Source organism: Camelus dromedarius, chromosome X (assembly GCF_036321535.1).
Source record: "Camelus dromedarius isolate mCamDro1 chromosome X, mCamDro1.pat, whole genome shotgun sequence".
Taxonomy (NCBI): Eukaryota; Metazoa; Chordata; class Mammalia; order Artiodactyla; family Camelidae; genus Camelus; species Camelus dromedarius.
This window is the reverse complement of record NC_087472.1, coordinates 77,709,544-77,728,189: the sequence shown is the minus strand read 5'-3', so window position 1 is coordinate 77,728,189 and position 18,646 is coordinate 77,709,544. Positions and strand designations below refer to the sequence as shown.

The window sequence follows — 18,646 nt, the reverse complement described above, 5'->3', positions numbered from 1 at the left end:
TTCTTTGCTTTCTGTTTCCAAAATGTATGTGTCTCTGGTCAGAATGTGTTAAATATAAATAACTGTCTACCTGTATCGGTTCGCCCCGATTCTGCCCTTTATTTTGCGCTCCTGTGCCCTTTCTCGACGATGAAATTTTGGAGGAGAGGCCAAGCCTGTTCCAGGCTCCTTCCACATTGTATGGCAAACTGCAGGTGCCCAAACGCATTTACAGCTGTTTGTTTGTTCTCCTGGAGGGAGGAAATCATTGGGTCTATTCATGTACTTTTTTTTTTTAATGGAAGTACTGGGGATTGTACCCAGGACCTCGTGCATGCTAAGCATACGCTCTACCACTGAGTTACCCTCTCCCCAAAGGTAGTCAATAAATATTTTTTGGAAAACAATTTCTAATCTCCTGGGAATCATTGGCGAACTTGCAGCCAAGCGAAAGCGGTAGAATTCAGTGGCTGATTAAGACCTAAAATGGATGCTATTCCTACCCTGGAGATTTCAAACACGGGTCCAATGGTTTAAAGGGATTAATGAAAAGAGGAATCATCAGCAAGATCCCAAGATGTTTTTCCGCTTGGGTTCCAAGCAAACATTGACTTTGCTTATTCATTTTCCCAGAAGGTGGCAGCAGGAATCTCTTCTTCGCCCAGGCGTTGCTAAGAGGCGTACTTTGGGAGGCCGCTCTGTGAAAGGTGGTAACAGATGCGGTTTGGGGCGCTCACGTCGCATCCCTTAGAGTAGCGTGAAGGGTGGCGCCAGGCGCAGGGCATCCGGGGGCAGCGAGGAGGGAGGCGCCGGGAAGGGAGGTTGGGGGTGAGCAGCAGGACTTCTCCCCAGCTGTCGCCCAATTAGAAAGACAGCGATTTAACAGAAGGCTGAGAAGACTCCCAGGGCCAGGTCTGGGGTACACTCTTTGTTTTACCTCTCTTCCCATACAAAGAACTGAAAGAGAAAAAGAAAAAAAAACAAACATTGAATGACAAGAATTAATGGTGTCAGACAAACACCATCAAAGACCATTTAAGAACTGCCCATCTGTGCGGGAAATAAATGAATGAGACAAAAGGGTAGTGGCTTCCTTTGTACCCATTTAGCATCCTCCGTTTGGAAAGAATGGCGGACAATTTTTACTGTAGAGTCATTCAGTTTGATTAACGCTTACAAATTTATAGTTCAGGGATTTTTTTTTTTTTTTGGAGGGAAGAGTTTGCTACAAAGCATATCATTTTAACCAATCATAACTATAACCTTGTTTTTAATCATAACCGCGTTTATCATCTCAGGATGCCAATATGCTTACAATGACTATGAAACTGTTGTTTTGAAATTAATCTTTTTTTTAAAAAAAGAGACTCTATTTTTTAGAGCAGTTGCAGGTTCACAGCAGAATTGAGCAGAAAGTACCCATGGATCTCCTGTCTCCCAACACACAGCCTCACCCACGATCAACACCCCCACCAGAGTGGTACACGATACAATCGATGAAGCTACACGGACACAACATAATCACCCAAAGTCCATAGTTTACATTAGGGTTCACTCTTGGTGTTGTACATTCTGTGGGTTTGGACAAATGTATAATGACATGTATCCACCATTAGAGTATAATATGGAGTATCTCCACTGCCCTAAAAATCTGTGCTGAGTTTGGGATTTTTTGAGCATGAACCACGTGTTCTTGCTCAGCCCTGCAATAAACCTTTCTCTGCTCCAAAAAAACAAAAAACAAAACCAAAATCTTCTGTGTTCCACCTATTCATCCCTCCTTCCATCCCAACCCCTGGCAACCACTGATCTTTTTACCGTCTCTATATTTTTGCCTTTTCCAGAGTATCAGATAGTTGGAATCATACAGTAGGAAGCCTTTTCAGATTGGCTTGTTTCATTTAGTAACATGCATTTAAGTTTCATTCATGGCTTTTCATGGCTTGATAGTTCATTTCTTTTGAGTGCTGAATAATACTCTACTGTCTGGATGGACCACAGTTTATTTATCCAGTCACCTACTGAAGGACAATCGTGGTTGCTTCTATGTGTTGGTGGTTATGAATAAAGCTGCTATAAACATCCACGTGCAGGTTTTTGTGTGGACATCAATTTTCAACTCCTTAGTTTTGGAAGAATCAACCAAACTGTCTTCCAAAGTGTCTGTACCATTTTGCATTCCCACTGGCAATGAATGAAGGTTCCTGTTGCTGCACATCATTGCCAGCATTTGGTGTTGTCAGTGGTCTGGATTTTGCCATTCTAGTAGACGTGTGGTGGTATCTCATTGTTGTTTGCATTTGCATTCCTTGATGACATATGATGTGCAGCATCTTTTCATATGCTTATTTGCCTTCTGTATATTTTCTTTGGTGAGGTGTCTGCTCAGGTCTTTGGCCCATTTTTGGATCAGGTTGTTCATTTTCTTTTTTAAAAAAATTGAATTAGTATTTTTTAAATTGAAATATAATTGACATATCCCTCTCTATTAATTTTAGGTGTACAACATAATGACTTGATACACATATTCACTGAGAAATGATGACCACTATAAGTTTAGCTAACTTATTTTCTTATTGTTGAGTTTTAAGAGGCCTTTGTAATTTGGGATAACAACCCTTTATCAGATATGTCTTTTGCAAATATTTTCTCCCAGTCTATAGTTTGTCTTCTCATTCTTTTGATCATCTTTTTTTTATATTTGCCAATGGATCATTTTATTGAATTCCTGCATTTTATTTTTTTGCTTTGACCTTTTTTTAAATTGAAGTATAGTCTAAAAAATTTTAAACAACTTTATTGTGGTATAATTTCTATACAGTAAACTACACATATTTCAGATGCACAATTTGATGAATTTTGATAGGTGTATACATCTATGAAACCACCACAATCAAGACAGCTAACATTTCTATCATTCCCCAGGAGGTGCAAATTTCTAACTCCCAATTTATCCCTTCCCACCCTCTTTCTCCTCTGGTAACCATAAGTTTATTCTCTATGTCTGTAAGTCTGTTTCTGTTTTGTAAATAAGCTCACTTGTGTCTTTTAAGATTCCACATATAAACAATATCATATGGGTTTTTTTTTTTAATTTCTATTTCTGCCTTACTTAGAATGACGAGCTCCAGGTCCATCCATGTTGCCGCAAATGGCATTATTTTATTCTTTTTTTAAGTCTGAGTAGTATTCCATTGTATAAATACACCACAGCTTCTTTATCCAGTCACCTGTTGTTGGAAAATTAGGTTGTTTCCATGTCTTGGCTATTGTAAATTGTGCTGCTGTGAAAATTGGGGTGCATGTGTCTTTTTGAATTATATTTTTCTCCAGATATATGCCCCTACCCTTATTTTTTAAGAAAACAAGCAACTTCTAAACCTTTCTTGGCAGTCGGAACAAAATTTCTGCAGACACAGTGTATGGTGGTAAGGAGAGGGATTCTAGAATCAGTAGCTTCGGTTTGATTTCTGGTTCTGTCACTTACTAGCTGTCCAAGTGACTTAATGTCTCTGTGCCACACTTTTCTTTATCGTTTAAAAAGGGATAGTAATAGTTATGACCTCATAGGGTTGCTGTGAAGATTAAATCAACGAATATGACAAATACAAGAGAGTTAAAGCAGGTCTTGAAACGTGTTTATTATTAAATTTTTTAATAATAATTGAAATATTTCAAAGACCCATTTAGAACAAAAGATATTGTTGGGAGAGTTTCAGAGACGTGAATGAAAAGCATTGGTGGAAATTTCTAACTTCAAGGGCACATGTGTGAGAGCCTTCTTCCCTGAGTGGCATCAATCCTGTTTTGAGAGATGCATCAAAGCTGCTTTGGCTTTTGCAAAGCAATTTCTGTCCATTTTGCACAGGAGGCCGTGACACTCAGGGCGAATTAGGAGATCCTTCTTCCCTGAGTGGCATCAATCCTGTTTTGAGAGATGCATCAAAGCTGCTTTGGCTTTTGCAAAGCAATTTCTGTCCATTTTGCACAGGAGGCCGTGACACTCAAGATGAATTGGATCCATCAGCAATGAGTGAGCTGGAGAAAAGGGGGAAAATGGGGGAAAAGTGAGGATAGAGTCAACTGAGGTGACACATCTAGACATCTCAGCCGCTACCTGGTTACTTCACTCTGCACGCATCACCTCGCTCTCCTGTGCTTTAGGCTCCTACTTCTTTCATGAAAGGGTTACAGTTAACAGGGACGGAAGTAGATTTATGTACTTGTCATGTTTTTTGTATGGTTTTGTTTTTTTTAAACACTTTTTATTGAAGTATAGTTGATTTACAATGTTGTGTTCGTTTCATAGCAAAGAGATTCAGTTATATATATACATACATATTCTTTTTCATATTCGTTTCCATCATAGGTTATTATAAGATACTGACTATAGTTCCCTGTTCTATACAGTAGGTCCTTATTGTTTACCTGTTTTATATTTAGTGGTGTGTATGTTAATCCCAAACTCCTAATGTATCCTAATCATGTTTTTTACTTTCTGTATTTTATGATGCTTTGACATCTTGGGGCCTTGCTAATCTGGGAGAGACCACCCTCCAAAAGCTGGCTAATTCCTAGAGATAGCAAACAACAGACCTCAAGCACTCCTTTGATATGCAGTCTAACCAATCCCAAATCCATACCCCCAACCACCTCCTTTATCTAAATTTTCTGTACCAGGCCAGTAATCTCCCAGCCCTAAATACCCCAGGGCTGGGTATCTGGCAACTAGGGACCAGCCTATAGCTCAAAACCCCAAATTATTCGAACTATGCAATCCTAAACTTGCTTAGTTTGCCTACCTTGCTCAGCCCATTCCTTCCATGAAACCCACAATTAAGGCTCTCTCTCATGCTTCCCCACTCCTGCTTCCTGACCAACCCTGGTGCTTCCCCATGTGGCCTTGAATGGCAGGATGTCCCCCTTCCTCTTGGGAACTATGGGTAACAAACTATACTCGCAATGACAATCATCTGATATGCTGGCCTCACCATACCTGAATAAAAACAAAATCTGGGTACATTTTTTAAAATTGAAGTAGAGTTGATTTACAATGTTGTGTTAGTTTCTGGTGTGCAGCATAGTGATTCAGTTATACATATAGTTACTCTTTTTCATTATCATTTATTATAAGCTATTGAATATAGTTCCCTCTGCTATACAGTAGGACCTTGTTGTTTATCTCTTTTACATATATTGTTTGTATCTGCTAATTCCAAACTCCCACTTTATCCCTCTCCAACCCCTTTCCCCTCTGGTAACCATAAGTTTGTTTTCTGTTTCTGTGAGTCTGTTTCTGTTTTGTATGTAAGTTCATTTGTGCCTTTTTTTTTTTAGATTCCACATATAAGCGATATCATACGGTATTTTTCTTTTTTTTTTCTGGCTTACTTCACTTAGAATGACTATCTCTAGGTCCATCCATGTTGCTACAAATGGCACTATTTCATTCTTTTTAATGGCCGAGTAGTATTCCATTGTATATATCTATACCACAACTTCTTTACCCAGTCATCTGCCAATGGACATTTAGGTTGCTTCCATGTCTTGGCTATTATAAATAGTGCTGCTATGAACATTGCGGTGCACGTATCTTTTCAAATTAGGGCTTCCTCCAGATATATGCCTAGGAGTGGGATTGCTGGACCATATGGTAAGTCTATTTTTAGTTTTTTAAGGAATCTCCATACTGTTCTCCATAGTGGCTACACCAATTTACATTCCCACCAGTGATGTAGGAGGGTTCCCTTTTCTTTACACCCTCTCCAGCATTTATCATTTGTGGACTTTTGAATGATGGCCATTCTGACTGGTGTGAAGTGATACCTCATTGTAGTTTTGATTTGCATTTCTCTGATAATTAGAGATATTGAGCATCTTTTCATGTGCCTATTGGCCATCTGTATGTCTCCTGGGTACAATGCAAAACAATTAAGCCCAGGTGCTGACCGTGATAGCCTGCTAATAGCTGTCTAGAGTGCAAGGATGAGATTCCCAGGTTGAGCCCAAGTATCAGTGTCTGCTCCGAGCGTGGGCGTGAAGAGTGAAGCTATGCATGCCACGGGTCTGCCTCCCTGACATGGATGGTTGCTAAGGGTCCTTTCAGCCCTAAAATTCAAGCATTTTCTTTTCTTTTCTTTTAATTTATTGAAATATAGTTGATTTCTACAATTCAAGCATTTTAGAAAGTACTTTAAACCAGTCACTTTTTCATTTAAAAAACTTCCATCTACTAGACTTTCCATCATGCTTTTTAGTTGGAAATAATGATTTGATGATACTCAACTCAAGTTCCAGCTTTAGGTAGGCTATGCTCCACCCTGTGCCACATACCAGGGGAGCGGGACACCACGCCTGCCCTCTGGGCCTTTGCACGCAGCAACCCAAACCTTTATGGATCTCTTGTAGCCTCCCTTCAAATGCACCAGGAGGATAATTCCAAACCATCTTCCCTCTTTTGAAGCCCCACTATGCCATTTTAAACTCCTCATTCCTGTCAATTAATTTCAACTCTTGCTTCTCAGAGAGAATAAAGCCAACAGATTGGAATCCCCTCAGCTAACAGCTTTTACCACTTGCTTGGGACCGAATGTTTGTGTCCCCTCAAAATTCATATGTTAAAGCCCTAATTAATCTCCAATGTGATATTAAGAGGTGAGGCCTCTCGGAGGTGATTAGTTCATGAGGGTAGAACCTTCATGAATGGGATTAGTGACCTTATAAGAAACTAAGTGAGGGGAGGAGGGTGTAGGGGAGGAGGGTGTAGCTCAGTGCTAGAGCATATGCTTAGCATGCACGAGGTCCTGTTCAATCCCCAGTACCTCCATTAAAATAACTAACTAAATAAATAAACCTAATCTCCCTCCCTCTCTCCAAAAAAAAAAAAACCCAATGAAACCAAAAAAAAAAAAAACCCACAAACAAAATCTTTTAAAAAAGAACTTAAGAGACATGAAAGATGACCTCTCTCTCTCTCTCCTAGCATGTGAGGATACAGCAAGAAAGCAGCCATCTGTAAACCAGGAAGTGGGCATTCACAAGTCCCTGATCATGTTGGCACCCTGATCTCAGACTTCCAGCCTCCAGAAGTGTGAGAAACGAATGCTTGTTAAGCCAAGTGGTCCATGGTAATTTGTTCTAGGAGCCCGCCTGAGCTCACTGAGTCACCACTCCGTGCTATGTCCCAAGCTTAGCTGCATCTGCTGCAGTCTCACCTCTTGGCCTCAAGTCAGAGGGACAGAGTTGGCTTTCCTTCCATCCAACTCTTCCCCTGGGCTCTGATCACCCCATCCCGACCTTGCCTCCTACCTGCTCAGCGATCTTTCTGTCAACTATCCCCTACTGGCCTTTTACTTTCGGCAAATAAAATGGCTCCCATGAAACCTGAAGCGATACTAAAACCTCTTTCTCCCTCTTCTCCTCTAGCTCTATTCCATCTTCTTTTCCTCTGGAAGTCAGTTACTTGATAGAAACATCCTCCTTCACAGACTCCACTCCCAACCTCCTATCTTCCTCTTGCTTATCCCATTCCAGTAGCAATTGCAATGTCTCTCTGTGACATGATGCCTTCTCTTTTGGACATGTTGAGTTTGAGATGCCCAGAGGACATGAAAATGGCAAGGTCTACTAGGCAGTTGGCTGTGTGGTCCAACTCTCTCTTTTTTTTCGTTTCAACTCTCTTTTGGTTCATATTTCCTTGGTATATCTTTTACTATTCCTCCATTTTCAACTTTTCTTCATGATTTTCTTCTAGGTGTGTTTCTTGTCACCAGTCTATAGCGGAACTAACAACAACAACCAGTTCAATCGTACAACATCTGTCTTTAATAAGCGTATGATCTTTTATATTTCTTTAGATTGATTATGTATTGGGATTTGTTTCTACTACCTTATGTTTGCTGCTTACTATCTTTTCCCCCTTTTTCTTTCCTACTATGTGTTGGATTGATAGTTTTCTGAACTGTTTCATCACACATTTGATTTTTTCCTTTGCTGGTTTGGAAGGTAAAGATGGTATTTCTCTTTTCTTTTTTTCATATTTTTATTGAAGTATAGTCAGTTACAATGTGTCAATTTCTGGTATACAGCATAATGTTTCAGTCATACATATACATATATATATTCATTTTCATATTATTTTTCATTATAGGTTACTACAAGATATTGAATATGGTTCCCTGTGCTATACAGAAGAAATGCGTTTTTATTTATTTTTATATATAGTAATTAATATTTGTCAATCTCAAACTCCCAAATTTATCCCTTCCCACCCTCTTTCACCCGAGTAACCATAAGATTGTTTACTATGTCTGTGAATCTGTTGATGTTTTGTAGACAAGTTCATTAATATCTTCTTTTTTTAGATTCCACATATGAGTGATACCATATGGTGTCGGTGGCACGATATCATGTACACACAAACACCGTGCGGAGAGAAGCGAAGCAGTTCTCTGTTTATTGATTCTTGTAAAAGGGTTTATCTAGGATATGCATGATGCCTCACGTACCATCTAAGTTATAACAATGTTAATAATCTTAAGCTATTTAGGTTCCCAGGCTCCTGCAGTAAGCGCAGGATGTTACATGATCAAGGACAGATTGTTTTAAAGTTTGTCACAAAACTTCATTAAGTAGGCCATCTCTTATCCAGCTGGCTGTGCCTGTCTTAGGTTCTCCTCCTCTGAGGATCTTACCCATCACTGGCTACCCAGCTGTCCATACTGGATACATTAAATAGGCCATCTCTTATCCAGCCAGCTATGTGACATTTCTCACAGCTTGTTTATCAGTTCAGCCCATGGCTTATTCTCTAGAGCCTTCAGGCGGGGGCCTACAATATGCTATTTTTCTTTCTCTTTCTGGCTTGCTTCACTTAGAATGGCGACCTCCAGGTTAGATGTTATTTCTCTTTATTTACTGATTTCCATTACTTTTTTAAAGATATATTCTAAATTATACATTTTTAAAATGTATTAAGTTGGAAGTTATTGAGTATATCTATTCTCTACCTATTCTTTCATAAGAATAATAATTTCACAGTAAATTAAGTTCTTTAATAGCAGAACTTTGGAACCAAGAAAAAGACTAGACTGTGGTAGGCTGTTTCTGACATGGCTCCCAATGATCCCTGCCTTCTGATAGTCACACCCTTGTGGAATTCCCTCCACTTGATGTTGGCTGAACCTAGCGACTAGCATCTAACAAACAGAATACGGCAAAAGTGTTGGGATGCCATTTCTATGATTAGGTTCCAAAAGACTATGACTTTGACTTACTAGCATTCTCTCTTGTCAACACTCTCTCTTGCCTGCTCTCTATTCATTCTGATGACGCTAGCTGCCATGTTATGAGATGCCCTATAGAGAGCTCCATGTGGCCCAGAACCAAGGCCCTCAGTCCGATAACCCACAAGGAACTGAAACCTGCCAACCACCACAGGAGTCAGCTTAGAAGTAGGTCCTTCATCAATCAAGCCTTCATATGAGACCACAGCCCCAGCTGACATCTTGATTACAACCTGTTAGAGACCCTGAGCCAGAGGACTCAATTAAGCTATGACCAGATTCCTGACTGTGGATGTTGTTTTAAGCTAATACGTTCTGAGGTCATTTGTTATATAGCAATAAATAACTGATACAAAGACTTTTTGTCTGTGACAATGCCATTTGTCACATGGAGAGGCAGGAGCAGGGCATAAGCATAGGAATAAGACAAACTTGGCTTTAATTTTTCCTGGGCATTTTATTTCATCTCTAAAGCTCAGTCTTCTCATTTGTAAAACCAAGTTAACGATGTATGACTTACATATGAGCTTTTGGGATTGTTAATAATGTATATAAAGGCAAAACGCACAGTAGCTCATCAACCTTATGACTTCCATTCTTGTAAGCTGAGTGCTCATTCCAACTGCAGTGCTCTAGATTCTGGAATACAAAATTCTCTACCACTAAAACCTTGCTCCATCATGAATATTTCACTCAGTCCATTGTGTAATAGTATTTATAAAGCACCTGAAAATATTACCTGTCAAATAAACATCTCCCTTTCTCAAAGTCAGTGCTACACACAGACTCTAATTTTGTGAGGGCCATATTTTGTAAAATATTTTTTGAAGAGTGATTTAGTTAGTTTTTTGGGGGGGAGGTAATTCAGTTTATTTATTTCTTTATTTTTAGAGGAGGTACTGGGGATTGACCCCAGGACCTCATGCATGCTAAGCATGCACTCTATCATTGAGCTATACCCTCCCCCCCCCCTCAAAATTGCCTTTATTTTCCTTAATTAAAGGCACAAAAGTATCTATCTTATCTGCAAAGAAAAAAGCTACATTACAGAATGAAAAAATAAAATAAAAAATAGGATAGTCATTTCTCTTTCAGGATGACAAAAAGAACCCAAAGAATAAATTCTAACTCCACTCCCATCCAGCCTGCCCTCTGGCTGCCCAGTCAGGGGTGGGAGCAGAGTCATTTGGTTTCCCCACTGAAGTTAATGTGTGCCTTCCAGCAGAGACAAACCACTGGTGCTTGTAGGAGTGAAATCCAAAACTATTAGAGCAGGAAACTCTGAATTAAGGTCTGAGAGGCAGATAGCTGTAGACATTTTTAAGGAAGCAATACATTGTCTATCATATACATATCATATACCTTTCTCCATCTTCCAGTCTGCTCTAACCCCAGCACTGTGGAGAGAACACACTACTCCTGTCCTCAGACTGCTTCCAATCTCAGAGCGCCGCTCACCCCAGCCCCGTGCTGCCCAAAGAGGGAACCAGCAGAGCCTGCATGGCTGAGCAAGGACTGGGTAGAGCCCAGAGGGAATGCAACACATGACCATGACCGTGACCGTGACCGAAGAGGACTTTAGCTTGAGAAGGTAAGACAGGGAGAATGGGACAAGTGACATGCAAAATGCTCTGGAATTACTAGCAAATGATAAATCACTTGTAACAATACCCACTGGTACATAATAAGTTACTCACAGGTAAGACCGTATTTAGCTGATTCATCGGCATCTGACTAGAAAGATGTCAGCCTTCCCCAGTTCATAATCTATAGTCATGCCATTTTTCTCATATTTGTATTGAAAAACTCATTTTGTTTTTGTTTTTTTAATTTTTGTGTGGAGGGAAGGTAATTAGGCTTATTTATTTATTTATAGAGGAGGTACTAGAGATTGAGCCCAGGACCCTGTGCACGCCAAGCATGTGCTCTACCACTTGAACTATGTCCTCCTCCACTGAGAAAGAGAAACTCATTTGAATGAATCGAACTTTGCCTCCTTGCCAGTGACATCAGTTGATTTTTTATTTTCCTGCCTCAGCTGCCCTCCCTCCACCCTATCCTCCCCTCTAGTTCAGGAGACCCTGCATTACTGATTGCTTTCTGACTTGTCCCCCCAACCTGCAGTGAACCCACCAGGGCGGGACTCATTCATTTCTGTACCCTGTCCCCAACCCCTGAGGGCTCAGCACTGGGCTTAGCCTTCTGGAAGGAGGTGTATTGTGGGTTATGGGAGAACATGAGGCTTTGTGGAAATCTGTGCAGTACACCATTCACACATCCATTTATTTGTTCATCCCACAGCTATTTCTTTCCTTTTTTCCCAGCATCAGGGGCCCTTTTTTTTTTAATTGACATATAGTTGATTTACAATGTGGTGTTAGTTTCTGGTGTACAGCATAGCCATTCAGTTATACATATATATATTCCTTTTTATATCCTTTTTCATTACAGGTTATTACAAGCTATTGAATATAGTTCCCTGTGCTATACAGTAAGACCTTGTTGTTTATCTTTTTTATATATAGTAGTTTGTATCTGCTAATCCCAAACTCCTATTTATTCACCCCCCTCACCATTTCCCCTTTGGTAACCATATGAAATTATGCCATTTGCAGCAACACGGATGGACCTAGAGATGACCATACTAAGTGAGGTAAGTCAGACAGAGAAAGTCAAAGATTATATGATATCCCTTATATGTGGAATGTAAAAAAAAAAAAAGATACACATGAGCTTATTTACAAAACAGAAACAGACCCACAGCTATTTCTTGAATGTCTCCTATAGGCTTGAAACTGTGAAATCAAGCCACAAGTCTCTGGCCCAATTACTGATTACAGAGGAGAGATGACGGGGTAAGTCCAGGGCCTGCAGAAGCCCATAGGAGAGGCACAGAACCTGAACTTGGGTTGTCAGAGGAGTCCTGGGGAAGTGATGTCTCAGCTAAAATCTGAAAGATGAGAGGGAAGGAAATAGCTCACTGGTAGAGCACACGCTTAGCATGCATGAGGTCCTGGGTTCAATCCCCAGTACCTCTCTCAAAAAAAATTTAAGAAAATAAAAATAAAATCTGAAGGATGAGTAGGAGCTTGACAGACGAATGAGGTGGGGAGATAGGGAAGCTGGAGCAGGACTTTTAGAAGCTACAGCTCAGCTCAGTTTTATTTGTGTTGGCTGTGTGGCCTTGAGCAAAGAAGTCACTGAAATGCTCTGAATTTCAGTTTCCTCATTAGTAAAAAGGGGACAGGAGTAGCTACCACATGGATTTGTTGTGAGGGTTAAAGGAGAGAATGTATATAAAGACAAATACCATATGATTTCCCTTATATGTGTAATCTGAAAAACAAAAATAATGACCAAACCAAACTAAACTAAACGCATAGATACAGAGACTAGATTGGTGGTTGCCAGAGAGGTAGGGGGTTGGAGGTGGATGAAATACCTGACAGGGGTCAAGACGTATAAACTTTCAGTTATAAAATCAATGTCATGGGGATGTAATGTATAGCACAGTGACAATCGATACTATTGTATTGCATATTTGAAAGCTGCTAAAAGCAAAATCTTAAAAGTTCTCATCACAAGAAAAAATATTTTGTAATTTTGTAGGGTGACAGATGGTAATTAGACTTATTGTGGTGATCATTTCACAATGTATACAAATATTAAATCATTATATTGTGCACCTGGAAGTAATATAATGTTACATGTCAATTATACCTCAATAAAAATATTTGTTGATAGAATGAATTTTGATTAGGTGGATCTAATGCATTCCATAAGTTTTACAGGTGTTCCTCTCCTGCCTAAAGTCGGATCCCAAACTCTTGTGTGATAACCTCACTGAATTATTTTAAAAGAATAACTGGGCATCAAAGATGAGGCATCGAGGTGGGGAGGGATAAATTAGGAGTTTGGGATCAACATATACACACTACTATATATAAAATAGATAAACAACAATGACTTGTATAGTACAGGGAACTATATTCAATATCTTGTAATAACCTACAATAGAAAAGAATCTGAAAAATAATATATATATGTATATGTATAACTAAATCACTTTGCTGTACACCTGAAATTAACAGTTCATTGTAAATCAAATATACTTCAATTTTTTAAAGAAGGATGAAGCATCATCTACCAAATCACTTTGATCAGTCCACATAATTAGGCATTTCCCCTTGAGGCCCCTGACCAATCTATGGTTCCACGATCCACACTAACATGCACACACTTGCCTGTGTGAGTGTGCACAGAAAGTAGGTACACACATTTGTTTATCCGAAGAAAGACCATATAAAGGTCACATGGCTCTCAGGAGCCTTTTCAGCTCATTAGCTGAGTTTCTAGGGGTTTCCCAGCTTTGTAGTTCAGAGAAATTTCTCTCTGCAAAAAGTGGGGTTGAATTTCAGCTTCCTATTTCAATGAAGGTTTAGAAGAATTTACTGTGATATCACTTCCCTGAATGAAAAATGTCACTTGACTACAGGGAATTACGTTGAGGAAACTCAAGACTGGAAGTTGAAAGTTCATATTTCAAGGCAGTATGGTTAGCATGTAAGCCTTTATGTTGATCAAAAACAAACCTACTCACTTCTTAATCAATGCATGAAATGGATTTTCCTAGCCTGAAATTCAGTGCTCATTTGGGCAGGGAAATAAAAGACCTTCTTCATAACACTGTGTTAGAGAATGTTTTTGAAAGTTCAGTAAAAGTCACATGGAGGGATTTCCTCTCACCCAATGCCAACAAGTTGCTGATGGAGATTACTTTAACGTTATAGATTGGTTTAAAATCAAGTGAAAATTCCAACTACTCTTTGGCAGTGGAAAGATTTCTGTAATAGAGAATTCTATAATAGCCTGGGCAAACATGTTAAAATAGTCAGGCAATTACAACTGCCCTTTCTCTCTAAATCTTGAAGGATACTGTCTCTAAATTTGAAATTATATAGCTACCACCTTCAACTTAGTTATTCAGACTAATAATTGGTATTCAAATTATGTACCATCACTTGCAGTGACACTTCTTTGGTGAAGGGTCATAATTGCTTTTAAAAAATCTTTTTTTTTTTTTTGAACTTCCAGTAGTTATGACCACAATTTCCAAGACAGCAAATGCGACTGACTCTGAATCCGGGGAGAGAGAAATGAAGTGGACAAGTGTTGGGTGTCATAATGGGGCTCCTGGCCATGGGGCTGGGGAGTCTTCTCTGCCTCCATATGGGAGTTCCCTGGCCTCCCTGCAAGGATTGGTCCTTTGGCTGCCCAAATTTGCCCTTTCAGAATATCATCAGGTTCACTCTGCTTAGTTAGTGTTGCAAAGCAAAGGACTGCAAAACATAGTGGCTTTGGAATTTAACGGTGTATCTGCTCACAAACCCTGTAGGTAGGTAATGTGAGCTGGGATCAGCTAGTGGTTCCACTCTTGAATTTCTCTCTGCTCAATCATGTGGCTGCAGTCAACCAGAGGGTCAGCTAGGCTGGAAGTTCCAATGGCCTTACTCATAAGCCTGGCTGTTGGTACCAGCCGTCAGCGGGGGGTCTTGATTCTCTGCCACCCTCCCTCTCATCCTCCAGCAGGCCAGACCCGCTTCCTCACATGGAGGGCTCAGGGCAGCACTAGGGCCCAGGCAGAAACTGCAAGGTCTCTTGAAATCGAGGCTCTAGATCTCACATTGTGGTGGTTCTGTTACGTTCTGTTGGCCAAAGCAAGTCACGAGATCAGCCCAGGTTCAAGGCGTGAGGAAATAGGCTGACCTCTGGATGGGGGAGCTTCAGTCACATTGCTAGGGGGTCTGACTCCAGACAGGGGAGGAATGTTTGTGGCCACCTGCTGTATTAATCTGTTTGGGCTGTCATAACCAAATACCACTGACTGGTTGGCTTAAACAGTAGAAATTTATTTTCTCCAGGTTCTAAAGGTTGGAAGTCCAAGATCAAGGTGTTCAGTTTGCCAAGTTTGGTTTCTCCTGAGGCCTCTCTCCTTGTGTTTTCTTTTAATTAATTAATTAATTTATTTATTTATTTATTTTAATGGAGGTACTGGGGATTGAACACAGGACCTCATGCATTCTAAGCATGCGCTCTACCACTAAGCTATACCCTCCCCCCTTTCTCATTGGTTTAAAGATGGCTGCCTCCTCATGCGGCCTTTTCTCTGTGCGCATGCGTCTCTAGTGTCTTTTCTTCTTACAATGACTCCAGTCCTATTGGATTAGGGCGCCATCCTTATGACCTCACTTAACCTCAATTACCTCCTTAAAGGCCCCATTTCCATAAAGCCACTCCAGGGTTACGGCTTCAACGTGGGAATTTTGGAGGGACACAGTTGGGTTCATAACATCACCTTTGCAAACAGTCTATGCAAATGCACTTAGCTATAATCCAGTTACAAGATATTTTACTCTGTTTACTTATTTTGATTTCAGTATGTGGTTTATCAATCTTTGAGACGAAGCTCAGAAGTTGTCTAGCCACTAACTACACTGTAGCCTGGCATCTATTTTCACTCTTTGGGAAGCCCAAACCACTACGACGTTCAGAGATATCACAAGCAAATACTGAGAGCCTTATGGAGGGAGGAGATATTCTGTTTGGTAACTGGCCTCACTTATTGCCAAATCCCCTGCACTGCTAGAACTATTTTATCATTAAAATTTTACACAAGGAGTTCATTTACCTTTGATAAGACTATTACTAATTAATTAGAAGAAAAAGGCTTTAAAAGGATGAATATTTTTATATTTTTTAATCCCTGCTACCACCAGAATGTCCTGGGCCTGCACCTTGCTGCCCCATTCCACTGTGTAGCTTGCCCCTACACCCAGCTGCCTGAATACTTTAAAACAGTGACAAAATATCTTTCAGTCATAAATCAAAGAAAATCAAAAAAGTTTTATTTCTTTGAAATATTTTGCTTCAATATTATTTTAAATGTATTTTTTAAAGAGTTCTGTCTTAGCTAGCAAAGGTTAAGAAGTTGACATTTCTTTATAAAAGGACCAACCTGTCCACCAAGAAAATCATTAGCATAATACATAGTAAGAAGAAAATAGTTATGCCATGTTAGTATCTTACAGACTACAAACACTTCATGGAAATTCCCACAAGAAACCTATCACAAAAAGTAATGGTTCTAACATATTTTGTTTGGAATAATGATGCCATTAACACCTGGCACTGGAATTCCCAAATGGAAGTGAGTTTGTATAATAGTTTACTTTACTCTTTATAAAGATAAACACAGTAAGTCACTGTGCAGGGAAGCTGACATGCTTCAGGAATAAATGCCACTTGGAAATATAGAAAGTCTCATGATCCCTGACACAAGCGTACTTTTTAAGCCAGATTTTTTTTTTTAAAGATCTGGGTTTTGATTCTATTTCTTCATTTTATAAAATAGTCATTCTTACTTGCTTAGGTGGATAAAGAAAGTGAATACTAAAAACGTGGCAGTAAATAAATGTTATGTTAATATCAAGCAAGGTAACAATTGTGATGTTAATGTTGAAATACTTCTGTAGTATATTAAATGAAAATAGCTTGAATAAGGGATTGTGGTTATTTTCAAAAAAATAAAAGAGTTTTGTCTTATTTTTTATTTGGGGGGGGATGGTAATTAGGTTTAATTATCTGTTTATTTAATGGAGGTACTGGAGATTGAACCCAAGACTTTGTGCATGCTACGTATATGCTCTACCACTGAGCTGTACCCTGCCCCTTCGATTTTAAAAGACCGTTGTTGGCAATAAATACGTTTTTAAAGCTTCCTGACCAACTTGTAGCACTCACACAAGCTATGCACATGTATATCTTTATTACCCAATTTTCTGAAGGCTCTCTTGATCATAAGATTATAAACACACCCATTGTGTTCTCCCATAGTTGCCAATTTTTTAAAAAAACATCTCTTTTTCTCTTCAAGTTGCCTGTAATCAAGGTCTAAACTGGGATTGATGATGATGAAATCTGTACAATTTAAAGGGCTACAGACATAGAATGCAAGCTATATTTATTGGAGGGTTTTTAAAAGCATTTTATTTTATTCAAATAGGCTTATCCTTTTATTCATAAGCTAAAGGTCTTCTGTTTCCCTCTGTTTTCTTTAATTGTATCACTTTGGGGTGTATTTCTGTAAAACAGACTATATACCTATTGCATGCTGGATAATACCATACTATAACCATTAGGGCAAGATCCCAAACATGGACACTAATGAACTCATCTACAAAAGAAACAGACTCCCAGACATAGTAAACAATCTTATGGTTACTGGGGAAAGGGGGTGGGAAGGGATAAATTTGGGAGTTTGAGATTTGCAAATGTTAACCATTATATATAAAAAAAGATTAAAAACCAAATTTCTTCTGTACAGCACAGGGAACTATTTCCAATATCTTGTAGTAACCTTAAATGAAAAAAAAATATGAAAAGAAAAAAAATCCAAACAAAAACAATGCACCCCTCACCAACTATGGCCCCTGAGTGGAGATACTAAATTGAAGTATGTATGTTACAAATCCAGCCACCGTCAGAAACATTCAGTGATGACAAAGTGCCCACACTTTAACTGGCCCTTTGATTTGTTCTACCCAGCACCCTAAGTACCCATATACACACTTAAAATAACAATCTTCCTAGAATCAGAGCTGATACAAAGGTCAGTTTGTGTTTGCACAGTGGAGGCAGTGCTGGGCATAGACTTGGGAGCTTCCAAGCAAATTAAGGGAAATTTGCCCCATCTGGTGAAGTCAGGGAGCTCAGGGCTCAGGCTTCCTAAAATTGGGGGCATCATGTTAAATTATCAACAGTCCCCTCCCTTTCAGCATGTGACTGACCCAGGGCAGTGAACTAGATTCCCACTGCTCCATCTATATCATGTATATCCCTAGAATCATGTATTTATTTATATATATTATAAAGCATGTGATCTATATGTTTTTAAAAATTTATTTTTTAATGGAGGTACTGGGGATTGAACTCAGGACCCTGTGCATGCTAAGCATACGCTCCACTGCTGAGCTATTACCCTCCCCCCTATATTTATGTTTTGATTTACATATATGTAAATTTGCAGACTTTAAAGTAGGTAACTGGTTGTATCACCTGTGATGTATAGTAAATTACACATCAATCGCAGCAATCCTGTGCTGTCTGATCAAATGCTCCAAAACCATCACTTTGCACATTGAATATTGGGTATTTATTCTCTTTTTGTCAAAGGCCTCGCCAGCAGGGCTTTTAACTGTAAATTTTCTATTCATTTTGTCAGAAGGGAGTAAAATTAATAATTTTAGTACATTAGATCCAAACACCACAAGATGTTCACTCTGCAATTTACCGTCTTGAGTGAGACAGCCACCCCACTGTGCCAG

At 39.4% G+C, this 18,646-nt stretch overlaps 1 non-coding gene across 1 annotated transcript; it reads right to left on the bottom strand.

The window, feature by feature from the left end:
- Window positions 1-15,306: 15,306 nt before the first annotated feature.
- On the bottom strand, window positions 15,307-15,379 carry TRNAS-AGA (transfer RNA serine (anticodon AGA)). Its single transcript has one exon. It is a non-coding gene; the product is annotated as a tRNA-Ser (tRNA).
- Window positions 15,380-18,646: the final 3,267 nt, after the last annotated feature.